We start from the raw sequence: 17,957 nt of genomic DNA on the forward strand, positions 1-17,957 counted from the left end.
ACCGTTTTGAGATAAGGAGTTTATAACGACGTTACTGGCTATCTAATGAGTGATGTTCCCCATAATACTATGTTTCTGCATTCATTTCATCGAACCATATGTTGCTTTAATTATAAGCCTGGTGGTTCTACCCAATTTCCAGATTTAAGCCTATATAATTAACTTTGTAAACAATACCTGACCGTGCATGTCAAGAGATTGCTCATATCTTCAGTAAGTATATGGAATAATGACCTACTAATAAGTGCCTACTAATGCAGACAAAATCAGTCGTATACCTACCATTTCCATGTAATTCAATTGTAATTTCAGATCTGTTAATTCCATACAGTACTGCACTACTCCATGTGACAACAACTGGCGAGTATCCGCCTCAATATGCTGCAGAATATTTTACAGCGACGAGCCAGTCAACTGGCATATTATTACACAGTGTAATAATATTTTCAGTCTCTGGGGAGGGTACATTGAGGACGTTGATCATAAGGTATAATTCCCAGGTCCTCCTTAGCTCTGAGTTTGTTGATTTGTGTTGTTCATGCTTCCCCATGTATTTAGAGTAGGAACAGTTGCTGTTTGCGTAGTTTGAGTGAAGAATTTGTGTCTTTCACATCTGTACTCGAGAATTCATCTGGAACTAACTGGGTCAAGGAATGTGTAGGAGGCGCCATTAGCCTATTTTTAAGTAACTGAACAACCATTCTTTCGTCAGTTACCTCATTCGATGCCGAATACACCTGTCATCCGACAATCTGGTCCCCAAATTGTGGTAGAGCTTGTAGTCGAACCAGGTCTGATCTGATCTGAAAGCTACGATACTACTCCGGAGATCACGGTGGAAAACTCATCAGTTCACATAATGTGAAATTATTTATTAGACTTCATGTTATCCCGACACCTGTTGATATCTCTCGATGGGTGCAGGGTTTTTCATTCGACTGTGGAGAATTTCTAATATGTTAATTAATCCAATCACAGCGGACTGCATCATAATTTGTGGTTGACAGGAAATTGTCCTCTCTTTCACTCTTTGTAATCAAAATGAAGCGAGTTTTCAACGGTAAGGTGAATTATACAAGATTATGTCACTTAGGTGGAGTTTGCAAGAAAGATCCTCAATTAACATCACCGATAGACTACTTTTGCATCTTCTATTCTGCCATAACCATAAATGAGACAGAAAGTAAAGGCAAGACGAATATGCCGGAATAATGTTTAAATGAAAATTTCAAATTTTAAATACTTTATACTGAGACAGTATGCTTCTTTTGACAATGTAATTCATTGATTTAAATGAGTGTTTTATCAACTCACTTCATCATTTTGTCGGCTGGACACATGTGTCTTTATCGTAAAAAGCGAGTACTTTTTTACATGTGCAGCTATTTTTATACCTTCTGAGGGGAGAGACAAGGCCGCCTGGAATAAATAGAATAATAAAAGCTTGCATTCTGAACAGCTTACTCTCAGTTGCTAAATGTGAATGAATGATGTGCTGGCATATTCAATTACCAGAAGAAGAATAACAGCGTTCGTTACCTGTACTAATTATTATTATACAATCTTCCTGCAACAGCTGCAGGTTGCCCAAAGGCAAAGAGTACCTTAACAACAATAATGGATTTGGATACAGCAGATAATGTGATCGTACGATGTTAAGTGTAGGTAATTGAGTGAGGAATGTCAAACATTTATTTATCGATGTGAAATTAGGTCACATTAATGATAATGAAGTTACCTTTCAATATCAATATTTAGAAGAAGATTTAAGGCTAATTTTGTGACAATCTATGAATGCACTTTGTATTAACTAGCTTAGACGACAATTGAATAATTCGGTATTTCAAATGAACGTTCACTTCGCCAGTTCAATTTTGGAGCGCTCTAGTAAATATTTGCGACGATGAATGTTAGCTCGGAGACGGACTGTATATCAATACGTGGCTGGGAGGCCCAACCAGTCCTGACGGAAGTAATGGACAGGAAGAGCATTGCCACATTCATGGTTTCGGCATAGGAGCGACGATATGTGTTTTAGAGCGTAGGAATTCTAATCTACGTTAATGTCCATGTTCCAGCGTGGATGGTTAATTTTGTTCATTGTTAGAATAGGACATTTTTCTTTTCCTTCAGTTCATTTGAAGTGACCACTTAAAATTAATTTATTAATTAATTAATAATCCATCCTGAACAGATACGTAGATTTAATCTAGACCAATTTAAAAAACATAAAGTAACTTGTTCATTAATATGAATTATAATGTAAATTCCAACTATATAATTTCAAGTCATGTTTCAGTACAAGTACATTAATTCTAGAATACTGAATGTTTATTTCTTTCTCTAACAATATTTTTTATTCAAATTTTTTCTCGCGATTGTTCGATGTATTGTTCAGATGTGTACGAGAATTTTACCTCGACAGCCTATTTTCTCAAGAAATCGATAAGTAATTTAATAATTTATACGCCGCAAGAACGAATTTAATGTTACAATTTAATTCTATTAGAATACCGTAGTTAGAATAAATGTTACCTGTATTATCCCACTTGTTTGACCTATTTTCATTTTACCTCAAGAGCTAAATCAACGTAGTGATCATCCACCTAATCATAGCTACTCAGAATTACATTTTAATTTTCTAATTTTGAATAAATCATGTATGTATTATTTTTAATTTTACGTCGCCTTATTCATTTGCCAAACCTACTGTTATTTTCCCTGCCAGTTATTATTACAGTATTTATTTAGATGCCAATCCGTACTGAGCACCCTTGATATGTCTCTTGCTCGTTGCTGGCCTTATTACGGGAAAAATTAATAACAATAGTTTACTTACCAGGTGTATGCTTTAGTCTTTCCGATTTCACTAAGAGATGGCACCAGCGAACAGTACGCAGCGTATGAATTTGACACATACGTCAGTTTGTTCGTCTGACATTAACCTACCAGCACACACAAGTAGTGTCCGCTAAACACTAGTGTCTGTATTGTATCGTTTAGTGATCATGTCGACGTTTGTTCCTGAAAGAGAACAATCGCTGCACGCATTGCTTTTCTTAATTCATCAATAGAAAAACTCTGTGGAAAGTCATCGTTTCCTGATAGATACGTATGGTGAACATGCTCCATTGATTAAAACATGTGAGATATGGTTTAGACAATTTAAATATGGTGATTTCAATGTGAAAGACAGAGCGCTCTGATAGACCAAAAAAGTGCGAAGACGAGCATTTGCTCGGCGAAACCATTAATGCACAACGTTATCGCCAACAAATGATTGATTTAAATCACGCATTGATCGAAAGACGACCGAATGGGCCAGAAGAGGTGGCAAAGTGATTTTGTTACTCAACAAGGCGCTGTCTCACATAAAACATCAGTAAAAGATACCTTGAAATCGCTTGCATGGGACATCCTTCCGCACAAGCCGTACTGCCCCGACGTGGCGCCATCTGACTATCGCCTCTTCGCATCATTGGGGCACGCGCTCGTAGAGCAGCACTTCAGCAATTTCAGGGAAGTTGGAAAATGGCTCGACGAATGGTTTGCTGCAAAAGAAGCAGTTTTTCTGGCGTGGTATTCATACCTAAAATATGGGCGAAGTGTATAGAAGCCGATGGCAAATATTTTGAATAAACAAAAATGAATTTACCTTGGAAATGACGTGTTTTCTTTACCACAAAAACCAGCAAAAAGTTGTGCATACGTCTGGCACAAAACTGGAGTGTTGAGTAATTTTAATGGAAGATACATTTTGTTCATCATTCACTATAACCGACTGCTTTGTCCGGCTCCATGGCTAAATGGTTAGCGTGCTGGCCTTTGGTACAGAGGCTTTCGGATTCGATTCCCGGCCGGATTGGGTATTTTAACCTTAACTGGTTAATTCCAATGGCTCAGGCCTGGGTATCTAGGGCCCTCGTCTTCACAGACATGCAGGTCGCCTAATAGGCCGTCTACGAGAAAAAGACCGGCACCAGGCCTCTCCAGAGGCCATACGCCATTATTGTTATCACCAACTGCTTTCATTCGGATCTTATTTATAACTACAATGAAATTACTTTCAAGAAATTATTAATGTTATTATGAAGAGTGTTTGTTGCTGGTGAAACCAATAACGAATTGATTAGAATGGTAGCACATTCCACGAACGCTGTCAACTGCGAGTTAATTCCCCCAGGACTAGCTTGTATTTTCCTTTCATAATACGGAAGCACGAAGCACTAGATGGAACAGCTTTGTGAGAGTAGCATGGATAATTCTCAGTGAGTGACGTAGAGATATCACAAAATGTTACGACGTCGCGTGAGCTCGGCTTTATGGAGCATTGGGAGTTATGAGTCATCTTCATGTGAGTTAGTGCCGTGACGTAATAATCTCTCGTTTCCTTGGAGATGCCACCGATATGGCTGCCTTAATGGCGGAGAATAAATCTCCTTCAAACTAGAAAGCTTTCCGTTTTAGATCCATGGAAGTGGGATGTCTTCGTTGCACGTATACGGCATATTTTTAAATTAAAACTTCGTGCTATGTGCTAACATCTATAACATCGCAATGCTAACAGTCTTGGTACTGAGCAATTATTTGATTTCGAAGTTTTAAATGACGTGTCAGCATCACAGTCCTTGCATAAAATGTGCAAATTACACACCACGCCCACTCTATCACCATCATCGAAGAATTGCTGATTGTTGCCGCCACGTTTCTTACAGACATACGCCGATTTCACTGCACTAGACAACAACTCAATGTCAATCAACCTATATCCAGTGCTATTCTCACATTCGTCACTATTATCACTAATATTTACACTTGTAATCTTCCATCTTGAGCTGCTGGGTGGTGAGTGCACATGTTCAAAACACGCGGTCTCTTCACACCCAACCTCGTTTCTATTATTGGTATTATTAGCGTGCCTAGAATTTATTAGATCACACACACGCTTCTTACACATCTTTTTAAACACTTTTCGTGGTCGTGGCATGATTTAAATAAATTGAAATAAACAGAATCAATACAAAGAGAAGTTATTGAGAGAACTCGCGCAAATACAAATAATCACACTTTGTAAACAAAGATTACGATTGTCTACTGTTTCCAAGGAGGGTATCCAACAATCACAGATGATATAGGGAGCAATGAATATATACTTCATAGCCTTCATGATGTTTCCAAAGTGCGTTTGCTTGAAGGAAGTGCTCAGAAACACTGATTATATGGCTAATACCGAAGAGTCTTTGGGCCAAGTGGGCATGGCAGGATGAACAGGTTGGGGATTTAGGCCTAATTTTTGTTATTGCACTTAGGATGCAATTTGGATTATGAAACTTCACGAAAGTATTGAAAAGGAGTTGTACTAATGAATAAAAAATAAAGCGAAACATGACATGTTCGGGTAATTTCATGCCTTGCCCTCTTAGAAATTCGAGGTCTATTAGGAAGGATGATTTACTAAGGACTAATTAGCTAATTTGCTCCATTGACAAATCCAGTATTCAGGAACTTCAACCAATCGACAGCTATTTATTACCATAGTATTTACGTTTTTGGGTTACCGTTTTCGTGTTATGACACTAACTGCACGTGCGCTTACATTTATGTATATTCATCATAGTAGTTATCCGCTACATACAATCAATATAATTCGGGCTCAAGATTCTGTCTGGATAAACTCTGGATCTCTCGTTTCATTACAACATATTTTTATTACGGCAAACTTCTACACAGGCCGATGTTCTTTCATCGCGCTCGGCAAATCATAGACTATCAATATATCGACTATCGCCTTTACATAAAAAACTTAGCCTGGAGGCCGTGATCATTAAGGCGTCAACTCCATCTAGACACACACTATTGTTATCCGGTCCGAATCCCGTTTGTGGAAAAAATATTCACCGTCAGAATAAGAGAAGTAATGGTATATAATGTATATTCCCTAGAGTGCAATCCAAAGGCCTGGATTCATTTACGAAACTCTCCGTAGTATTCATATGGAGTTAAGGCCTCAATAACGTTTTTGGCGGTTTTTGGAGACGCCGAGGGGCCGGAAGTTTGCTCCGCAGGAGTTCCTTTACGTGCCAGTGAATCTACCGACACGAGGCTGACGTATTTGGACAGCTTGAAATATCACCGGACTGAGCCCGGTTCGAACCCGCCAAGTTGGGGTCAGAAGGCTAGTGCCTCAACCGTCTGAGCCACACAGCCCGGCGTGTTAGGGCTTCGTTTATCACGCTGATCACGTCTTCTACCTTACTTCTCAACGCACGGAGAGTGTTTTTAAAGGCAATGTGATTCACCTTCTCATTTTCTCCTAAGACACACTGAGATGAGTCCTGATATTCTCATCTGAAAAGAGTCTACAAAGCTACTTTTCACAAATAATTTCAAAAATATATTTTAGTTACACATTTTGAAATAAAACCTAGTCATATGATAGGTCTCCCTGAGGACATTTGTGCAAAAGTCATGACATTCCGCCCAGTGGTTTAGACGTGATGTCATTTCGTAAGACAGACAGACAGACAGACAGACAGACAGACAGACAGACAGACAGACAGACAGACAGACAGACAGACAGACAGACAGACAGACAGACAGACAGACAGACAGACAGACACCATTATATATATAACGGTATGATTGAAGTTTGTAGCAAAACTTTCTCACCGAGAATTCATGTAACACTTACTAGCAGGCGTCTACGGAAAGTGTCATACTAATTTTCGGTTATTATGTCAAGAGGGTACAGCATGCAAATACAATTAAGTATTAGCCCAATCATTGGACTCTGGAGCAGTGTGACTTCACTGTGTCTCGGAAGGTGATATTTTCTTGTTTAATATGCCATATACTTCAAGCTCGGTTGACTCTAATTACAAAGAGCGAAGGAGAGGACAATTATCTCTAAACCATAAGTTATTCTGCAGTCTGCCGTGATTGTATTAATTAAAATTTTGGCAATTTTCCACAGTGGCCAGCACAAATGACCACTCTATGCAAAGTGGAAGTCTGTAAATTATATAAATATTATTAACAGGATCTGATCCTGCATATCTACAATAAGGGACTCACTCGTGAGTTACTGCTTAATTGCACTGCAGAATGGATTGTAACAGCTAAATCTCGGTGGAGAAGGAAAGTATATATGAACACGTTGGATGAATAATGATATCTACATCAACAAACACAAGAGATGCTTGGTGATATATGAAATTTCAGAATGGATCGAAGGATTACCTCAACGATTTATGATAATTGTAGGCTATAGATACACTGTTAAGTGGCAGATATTATACCGAAAAGTCAATGGTCATCTGACAAAAATTTCATAATAACGTGTTGGTCACAATTTAGTGCACAAAATCTCCATTTTTCTTCGTACCTAACCATATAATAATACGCTTCAAATTATTTATAAGAACGCTGTGGCATAATTTTATTTAGCGCGCCATAAAGTCGCGAGGAGTGAAGGAAGGAAACCTGGATGGCCTCGACATAGGTCCTGAGAATCTCACATTGCGCCGGAAGGACTGGACTCCTCGAGTTGGAATTGAGCCTTTAGCCGTGATTTCAATCATGTAGACCTCTACTATACAACTAGACTCAAGCGCAGCAACCTGGGAGGGGTGAGATTTGAACCAGAGTATGCTCGGAACAATTGTCACAGGTTGACAAATTCTCTTTCCCATGGCTAGAATAATCTGAATTTCAATCACCTAATCCATCACAGTACTAAATTCCACAGATCTGACACCACACATAATTAAGATCAGAATTATTGAGTACCAAGTGTCGGTAATATTATTTACTTTTGCTGGATTTAGAGAGGTGCGTATTTACAACAGCGGCCATTGACATCTGGATGGCTGTTGCAAAGGAAAACGGCTAGTTAGACGGGGCATTCCCTTGAAGCTAGCGTCCTCTTGAGGCTATAACTTCTGAGGCAACAAATGAGCGCTCTGACTTGTTTCTCATTCGCCCACTTGTGTCACAGTCGGCTTATTCAGTTGATACTCACTCGGCGTTCGGTCATAGAGTCTGAGTCAGTCGCGCACTCAATATCTCATTGTCTTATTAATTCGCTGTTATGAAACGCCAATTGCAGCGTGGCGTAATTCGCGAGCGTATTAGACATATTTATTTGTGTAATTGTTGTCAGTCAAATGTTCAATCGCCGTGAGTTAGCACAGAAGGGATAATGACGATATATTGTATTATAAGTATTTTTACGCGTCCATGAATTGTGGTAAAAACGTGTGCGAGTCGTTTAAGATATAACCGCTGTCAAGGACTGATTACAACCGGGCTGGTTCCGTTTAATTACTGAAGCACAGTTGCGACTAATTTCTGCGCGGGGGCTATAGTCAATAGTAGCCAAACTCTAAGGTTGTAGTCATGTGTACGATCACGCAAAGCGGTGAAGTAGATGTTTTGAAGTTAAGTCCACAATTCCAGACACGACCAGGATCAAGCAGACGGCAACCATGAAGTATCCAGGAGTCGAGCAGAGGACGTTAATCCCTCTGATGCGTGACGTCATCATGGGCTAGGCACGGATGTCAATGCGGTCATGTGATTCATCCCAGATGCAGAAGTTGCTGCTAAGTTAAGTCCTTCTGTTCTATAAGCATGTGAAGTAATATTTTTATACCCTAGTTAGGTCACTCTTAAATTCATTTTAAATGTAAGCCAGAGTGGCATTTGTTTTGCTCATTTTATCAAAATTAAATACGTTCAGGGCTGTAGGAATGTGTAGGCCCCGAGCTAAGTGTTGTGCATAAATTAGATGGGAATAAGGGACAGAATCGTTTTGATATAGGTATGTGCATTAGTTATTAGAATTTTATTCCTATATGTGTTGATTTTAGTTGGAGCTGTTGGGCAGATTCTTCATAAATACCAAATGGGCTGTACGCCATCAGCGTCGCAATTTTAAACGGATTAGATTAGAGACAGCAGATGTTAGGATGTTTCTTTGCATGACGCATAAATTTTCGGATGCGAGGGGACGTAACGGGAGAGCTTTCAGCGTCGAAAGTAGAATAAGGACTTCAAACGTGGTGGCAGGCAACTTCATGAATGTAGCAATCAACGAACCAAGGATCCTTTATATGTGAAGCTAGAATTTTCGTTAGACGTTTTCGGGGCTGAAATGATGAGAGAAAAGCAATGAAAGCCATGATGCTTTATTTGGATCCATGATTTATATGTATTGGTAAACCAGCCTGTTCTCATGCGAGAGAGTGTGTTTGGTTGTGAGCTATATTTGTCAGTGAGAATTTCGTGCCATTTTGTAGCACCAAGCAGGTCGGCCAAGACCCCACGAGATAACTGCTTCCAAGGTAGGAGGATCCCTCGAATCAGCTGTAGACTGAAGGCTGGGCGCAGAGAATGGAAGTGTTTACAATGGACATCGTTACTTGTTTGAAATGCCAACCACAAAGCCAAATTATTTAGATGTTTGTTGCTAACCATCTGATCTCCCCAGTCGTGTCGTGTTATGCTGTAATGTTGTATCAATTTGAGACATGCAATCTTCGGAGCCTGGACATTTTGGGATCGAGTCCTGACGCCTCTATCAACTGCAGTGCATATTCTGTGTGTGTGTACTATTTTGCAGGCGTGATTTATATATATATATATATATACTGAACCCATAATTCCTCGATGATAAGTATTACAGATAAATATTGCAGCTACAAATAACTTTTGGTGCAGCCATGTTTTTATTGCGAGATTACCTCACCCTCCAAGCCCGTGGTACGGAACTCACCGTGGCGAGCGAGCCACCCGCTCGTGAAATGATACTTCGGCTGATCTCGAGTACTGACGAATTAAGAATTTATAGCAAACCTTCACAACGAGAGATTCTGGCAACATAGTTAATCCAGGAATAAAGAAATGAAACTAGTAATAAATATTAAATGAAGACTGAATCCAGAGTGTGAAAATGAATGTAATTAATCCTGGAGAGAAGTTGGCCTCTGTATCGGCAGATTAGCAACACGTGCGAAGGTCAAACTCCTATACAGCGCGGGATGTTACATATCAGAAATTAATTAATTACGCCCGTTGAAAACATGGGAATAATCTAAAAACAATACCCTTGTGAACTGTAATTTTGGTTAAATTTTCGGAGTGAATTTCAGGAAGATTGGTCCAGCGGTTATGAAATTAGAGGATTACACAACAAGACTTCATGGCCAGGGTAGAGTCATCTCAGGTCTTATAGATAGATCCCCTCCATCATCATTCACACACTATCTGAAAGTTTAGGCAGTGGAACCCACGTTGCTCGTCTCCGAGAAAAGTGCGGTATTTCAGAAGAACGTGTATTATACATTCATGTAGGTGGCTCGAGTAAGAGTATTTAGTTGAAAGTGATAGAAAATTTCCTGAACTTCCGCCGACGAAAACCGTGAAGGCATAGATATTTAAAAAATACGTACCTGGTTTGATTTATTCTGTTGTGTGTTGGAAATTATCATAGGAAGTTTGGAGACTAGCCACAGACAGGTTAGAGTATGCTATCTCTTGAACACCTGGCCTAGCCGGGGTGTGAGAATATGGCTCCCGAAAACAGTTTGCTGTTGTACAGCAGAGAGAAGATACGTTCGCGTGATAACGGGCGAGAATAGTGCATCATTTGTGTTTTTCATCAATAAAGAGTGTAAAATCTGTGTAATTATAAGTAATTTACAAGAAAATGTATTCTCCAGTCATGTGTGGCTGAATCTGAGGCAAGCTGGCTGATATGTAGCCAGGACTCCAAGATGACTCCATTAAAAGTTCTGTCTATTTTGTATTAATGATGCAGATAGAGTGTAATATGTTTGTCACAATACAATTTTCCAATGCGTGTGTCGAATAAGTATTTTCAAATGTTCAGACGAAGTGTTTATTGTTCTTATGGACGTGAGAAACTCTTCAGTGCGGTAAAAATCACGTTAAGAAACTGTAAAATTGTGAAGTTTAAAAATCGTGCTAAAAATCGAAGACATATTGTTCAAGCTGATAAAAGTTGATAACCATAATATAGTCGTGGTGAACATGATAAATTCAAATATAATATGAATTCAGAAGAAATTGAAATAATAATAATAATAATAATAGAAATAATAATAATAATAATACTAATAATAATAGAAATAATAATAATAATATTTACATCAGGATACATTTTTCTATGTTAAACATGTATTGAACAGTAACGTCGAGTGAGATTTGCGCTTTCACCGAAATCCAGTGAAGTCTGATCAAGTTATATTTATTTTATTTTTGGGGAAGCATAAATTTTTGTAACACCGCGTATTTTGTGATACAGAAAATCACCTGACATTGTAGATGATGTGTAGATATGTTAGTTTCCGCTCAACAATAGATTTAGGATGTTACGCGTATCATATGAGTATACGGGTGAGTAGACATCCCAGTTTCCGCTCAACGATAGATTTCTATTTTTTTGCTAGTTGCTTTACGTCGCACCGACACAGATAGGTCTTATGGCGACAACGGGACAGGAAAGGGCTAGGACTGCGAAGGAAGCGGCCATGGCCTTAACTAAGGTACAGTCCCAGCATTTGCCTGGTGTGAAAATGGGAAACCACGGAAAACCATTTCCAGGGCAGCCGACAGTGGGGTTCGAACCAACTATCTCCGGATACTGGCCTCACTTAAACGATAGATTTAGGATGCTGCATGTGTTATAGAATTATTTGTTAGGGTGTGTAGGCACTACGTAAGCTCGACGACAGGATTAGGATGTCGTCTGTATATGGTCAAGTCTTAGATTAGGTGTTTTGCGAATTGACTTGAACGATGTTTGTGTCTGCAGTAATGAATGTGAATGAGAAGGTTGTTAGCAAAGTATTACGGAGGCCATGTTTCGGCATAATCCTTACTAGCCAGAAGTTGTTTATATAATAGCATGGAACCACTAGTGGCCTAAGGTGTGAGGGTTGTCCAGCGTTGATACTTAGCTAACGGAGTTTGATTACTGCTGTTTGCCACGCACGTTCGGGTTCAATGAACTTTAGTATTTTAATTTTATTTCTCGACTTAATTATTTTATCGTTCAGATGTACGATATACCTTGATAGTAAAGTGTGTTGACCCTTAGCTGATTTATGTAGGACTTGTGCTACGAATGCGGTTTCGATTCGTCAGCTGTTAATGCATTTTATTTTCAATTTTCGTTCTTTCACTTTATATTAGGTGAGACATTGGTCTATCAATAACTTGTAGTTTAGTGTATTGGGACAAACATAGGTAGACAGATTTGTAATGGTAGTCGTAATTTGAGAATGGAAAGATTTCCTGTGATTTATTTTATCGTGTGGACTTGTAAATTTATTAAACTTAACATAGTCGTTTATAACCTGAAAGTTGGTTTTATAAGAATACTTTCAAGTGCTTCATCACTTTATTTAACTTCAGTGTTGAGCATTTCTTCTAAATGCATGAGGAATAACTGTTTCCTGCATTTCTCAGTATTGTTCCTTCAGAACGACGTAACGTAAGATCCTCTCGGATCGAGTTGTTGTTAGTTCCTTTTGAACAGCTGTTTGGGTGATGCTGTTTCAGCATCGGGATTATTTCATAACTTAAGGATGTCACGAGATGACAATACATGGTGAATTTTATTTTTAATTGTGACTGTTGTTGATAACTTGTAATATTTCGCTACCTATCCAAAGCAACTGATAGTCAATTTGGTTCGATTAAGGGTCCATTCGGAGGATGTTCCCATATCCGATAGGGTATCAGACTGGTGGATAAACTTAATTAAATGTAAATCTGGAATTTTACTTGTTGAAGGTCAGATTTTCCACGGATCGTGTGGATTTATTCTCAGTTATAATTTGTATCAATGGTGCCCGATTTTCATGTTTTATTTTCGTTTCTCTAGTTTTCACTGACCATTAATTTTATGATATTTTCTACTTTCCTCCGAAGAAATTCTTAAATAATAATAATAAAAGACAACATTCACGCATTGCAATGTGACTGCGTTTAAATATTTTAAGTAATTATGTGATTTGATGGATGATTTTTATAAACATATTTTTGCATTGCCAGTTTAATAAAATTTAGTAAGCACTTTTTTGCTCTTCATTTAAATTAGTTAGGCTTTCTTCTGAACCCCATCGTTTGGTCAGTATCGTGACCGAAATATACCCGCTACGACCCCAAGATCTAAGAGTTCGATATTGCTCTATTGCAGCAGCTGTGGCAGACGACCAACGATCGAACGGTAAGTTCAAGGGTTCAATATATCTCTTGTGTTGTTTACTGTTGTGTCTAGCGTATTTATTTCTGTGTTGTGATGTTGTCTTTTGTTGACTAACGGAGAGACTTAGCCCGATAGCTATTTTGGAAACTGAGGTTCTGTTCTTATCCATTGCTCGTGGGTACGGTCCCATATGATTAGAATCTGTGTTGTTTTGGATGGGTAATTTAGACGCATCCTGAGCAAGTGTTTTATGTATTTGTGTTCGAGTGATCGGAATGTGCATATGTAAATTAGGCCAATTAGTTGTGTATCGGATTTTACAATCGCATCTCATGAATGGTTTAGATCGAGTCATAGGGCAAAGAACTAAGATCTTAACTAGGCAGCCATCATAATGAAATAATGTAACCCATACATATTCCATGTAAACTTCCTTTCCTATTTTCTCGGATTCGTTATCCGTATTCTAATTTGTAAACGTTTGTTAACAATCTCAGTTCTTGTATATGTGCGTATCACTTTCCTTGACCAATTAAATGGTCAGTTCTTCACTTGTTTGTTATCTTTTATTTGTTTAGTATGATTTAAATTCATGCTTTATATTTAATGAATGTATTTCATCCGATAACCTGCGTTCTCATTCACTATATATGTACGTATTTCCTATCCATATACTATAGTACAGATATATTTTAGTAAGTAAAGATCCGGACGTACCGCGCGATTCTTCTCTGAGCTAGGCCGAAATGAAGACAGGATGCGATACAATACATAGGCAGAAAAATAAATCCTTGCTTTAAGTGTCATTGTAGATTAGCGTTTTTTTATCAGTTGCTTTACGTCGCACCGACACGAATAGTTCTCATGACGACGATGGAACAGGAGGGGCTAGGAGTGGAAAGGAAACGGCCGTGGCCTTAATCAAGGTACAGCCCCATCATTTTCGTGGTATGAAAACGGGAAACCACGGAGAGCCATCTTCATGGCTGCTGACAGTGGGATTCGAACCCACTATCTCCCTAATGCAGGATACTGACCGCACTTAAGCGACTGCAGCTATTGAGCTCGGTATTTGTGGTTCTAGCCAAGGATTTGTGACTGGAATGGAACAGGAAACGGAAATCCATGATGTTCCCTTCAGTGAATTTCCTGGAAATGTATCAGGTTTTACTCGCTTGATCGTCTCAATACAGATCTATTGTTTAGTTGACGTTACATCATTTTCAGATGATGGAAATACCTTTCAGAAGGAATGAAAACAAATAAAACATTAATCAAGTTTTCTCGAGTAGACTGCATGGTCAGATTACGGAAGTACTGGAGTACATGTGATCATCTATTCTGTAGAGGAGTATATCGCGTAAGGGACACAGCTCTGAATGTCATTTTCAGAGGTCACAACGAACCGTCAAATGTTGAAAACAATTTTAAAGGAATATAATTCATATTGTTGCAAATGGATGCACAGAAATAACAGGTAAATATGGTCTAGTTTTTAAATAAAATGAATAATGAGACAATTACCGTAGCTTGAGTTAGTAAAATATAGCATTACCAAGAATCTTCACCCTCTACACTCAGATGATATAGAAATATGCAAAGGAAGTAGGGAAGTAGGGAAACCTCCTCAGTAGGGAATCAATTAGGTCGCAAAGAATGAGATACAGAAGAATGTTGAAGTCAGGTATCTAACTGAGAAAGGAAGTATTATCCGACATCATTTCAGTGAGTTTGGCAGACTGATATGTACATACCACAGCATATTCTGTCTAGGTGAGGAAATGACGTATGAGCTTCATCCGTTCACTCAAGGAGTATATAGAGGGATGGGGAATGGAGATAATTTTTTATTTTACTTTCATTATGATTAAGTTTTACGGATCTATTGAACGCAACTTAAAGTATTTTCTAGGCGCAGTGTGAGAGTAGCATCCAATGCGATATAAGCGGCAGGGAGAATCCAAGTAGTTTCATGATCATCAAATTCTTGTTAGATAGCCATTTCAACCTATGAGAAGTTTAGCTCGTGCATTAACCGTTCTAGCACTGTCGGTAGCGCCCGAGTTTGGAGAGTAGAGAATTCGAGTTCGAATTCGGAAAGCATTCACATTTTAGTTTTGCGATCACTTACCTGAATCGTGTAACTAGTAAAGAGGTGAAGGCGCGCCCTTTATGAACGCCAAACAATAAGCCTTAATTGACATCATTTCATGCAGTTCATTTGCGTATCTAAGGTAAGCACAGAAGTGTGTGTTATTTTTCTGCGAACATTTTATCCATTGACCAGTTTTTCAAGTTTTTCTTAATATGAAAATAAACATATTACTTACCTGGACATCACTAACACTGATAAACACGAAGAAATGAAGATGGTCTTTAACATTATAAGATGTAGACGCGATTGAATACGTGCAGCTATGCAGTTATACTCCATATTGCAGCTAATATGAATGGCGTGGGCATGTCGTTCAGAGGGTCGGTTTGTGCATGCATTTCAGTGAGCTTGGTAGACTGATATGTACATACTACAGCATATTCTGGCTAGGTGAGGAAAGCAATGGGAAATTACCCAACTCCTTATTCCCCTAGATTACCTCTTCAGTGATGCCTAGGACATCTATGACAGCTGATGGTGGAGCTGTTGAGGATCAAACCAGCATTCGGGCTGAATACTTAATACGTACATATTGTGTTTCTTTACCGAATAAGAAATCGCCTAATATAAACGAGACATTAACATTCACTGAAGGGTAACATTCAGCTTTCCCTAGGAAGGATTCCATTTACTGCCGGGCTGAGAGGCTCAGACGGTTGAGGCGCTGGCCTTCTGACCCCAACTTGGCAGGTTAGATCTGGCTCAGTCCGGTGTATTTGAAGATGCTCAAACATGTTAGCCTCGTGTCGGTAGATTTACTGGCACGTAAAAGAATGAAATGTGTAATATTTTAGTTGAGTTTATTAATAAATATACACAACCAGATAGTAATTATAAAATAAAGTGATCTCATATGATACCGTCAAATAGTGTCAACATACTCTCAAGACACTCTCTTCCAGTTGCACCCATTTTAAAAATTAATTCTAACCATGGTTTAGGCTTTCCCTGCAAGTATCCCATGGGAACAGGATACAGAACGTATATTACCATACATAATTATTTCATCGCGATTGCAGAATATGGCAGGAGTTTCCTTTACCAAACGCTCTGTTTAATTCATTTTAGGATCGATGAAGAACCCGTTTCAATTCCCTCATTAATTATTTTTGGTAATATCTCTGACCCTGTTCTATAGTGCGAAGTGCGATCAATACTACAACCAACGTGGTATTAGTACGAAAGTGCACTCTCCATTATCGGAAAACTTTGCAACTCTTCTTTCACGTGACAGTCATTATGAAAAGGTCTCATTAGTGGGATGCCCTAAATGGATATTTCATGCTAACGTGCTCATTTAAAGGTGCAGTGTAAGGAATAATGGACCTAGTGTTTCTTAGCGGATATTCAGAATATAGACATATAACTGAAATTTGTGTACTGGCGTGAAGAACCTTTACCACCCCAGCCTATTTCTTGATTAGACCTACAGTAGGGGTATATGTTAGTGAAGGAGATGTTCCCACATGTAATGTGGTGAGGACTTCGTGGTCAACAATCCTGTGCATTTAATTTTGTGTAGAATGGATTCATGGCTAACTGGCTAGAATGCTGATCTTTGTCCAAATGTCCTCCTGCTCGGAGACTTGGTGTTTGTGACGTATCCAATATTAGGCACGGTCCCATCCTAACAGACGTGCAAATCTCCCATAGGCGTCAACTCGCAAGATCTACATGGGACTATAAGAGAACAATTGATTGACTTCTCTCCTCTTTGCCGTTCGCCGGGCTGAGTTGTTCGGGAGGTAGAACCTTTTGAGCTCATCTTGACAGGTTCTATCCTGGCTCATTCCGGTGGTAATTGAAGGTACTCAAATACGTCAGCCTCGCATCAGAATGTTTACTGGCACGTAAAAGAACTCACGCAGGACAAAATTCTGCAACCACTCTTTCTCCAAAATCCATAACAATGTAGTTAGTAGAACGTTAAAGCAATAAGAATATTACTCTCCTTTTTGTGTTACTTCAAGCATAGTGCACCATATTTTAGTTATAGTCGAGGGAGAACCGATTTTCGAAGCGGACCAATTGACACGAAGGCACAATATCATTCTATAGATTCCACTGACCATTTGGAGCTCCGTTTAGAGCTTCTCAGGCAAGTCGGACCACGCTAGGAAAAGTTACAGGGTAACGCTTCACACAGTGCATTCCTAATTTCCTTCTTTTTCCCTTCATTTCTACTTTTTCATGCTCTGCATGGGTCATGAGTAGGAATTGTATCGCCCATGTAAACTTGGCGTAGTTTTGCGGCCGGATACCCTTTTTGACATCAAAACAATGTGGAGGGAACTAGTTTCTCTGATGGTTGGTAGTTTGTTGGGTGCAAACGGAGAGATGTTCACTGAGACAAACACAAACGCTCTCTCTGCCAGCCAGAAGTATTAACGAGTAGTGGATAAAATCCCCCGAACCGGACGGCAATCGAGCTCAAGGCTCTCTGCACTGGAGGCTACAGCGCTGAATATTCAGTCAAAAAGTCAGGCCGGGGCTAGAAACTAATACATAATAATGTTATTAGTTTTATGTCCACTAACTACTAATTCTCCAATTCTTTGTCCACACCAT

Source organism: Anabrus simplex, chromosome 1 (assembly GCF_040414725.1).
Source record: "Anabrus simplex isolate iqAnaSimp1 chromosome 1, ASM4041472v1, whole genome shotgun sequence".
Taxonomy (NCBI): Eukaryota; Metazoa; Arthropoda; class Insecta; order Orthoptera; family Tettigoniidae; genus Anabrus; species Anabrus simplex.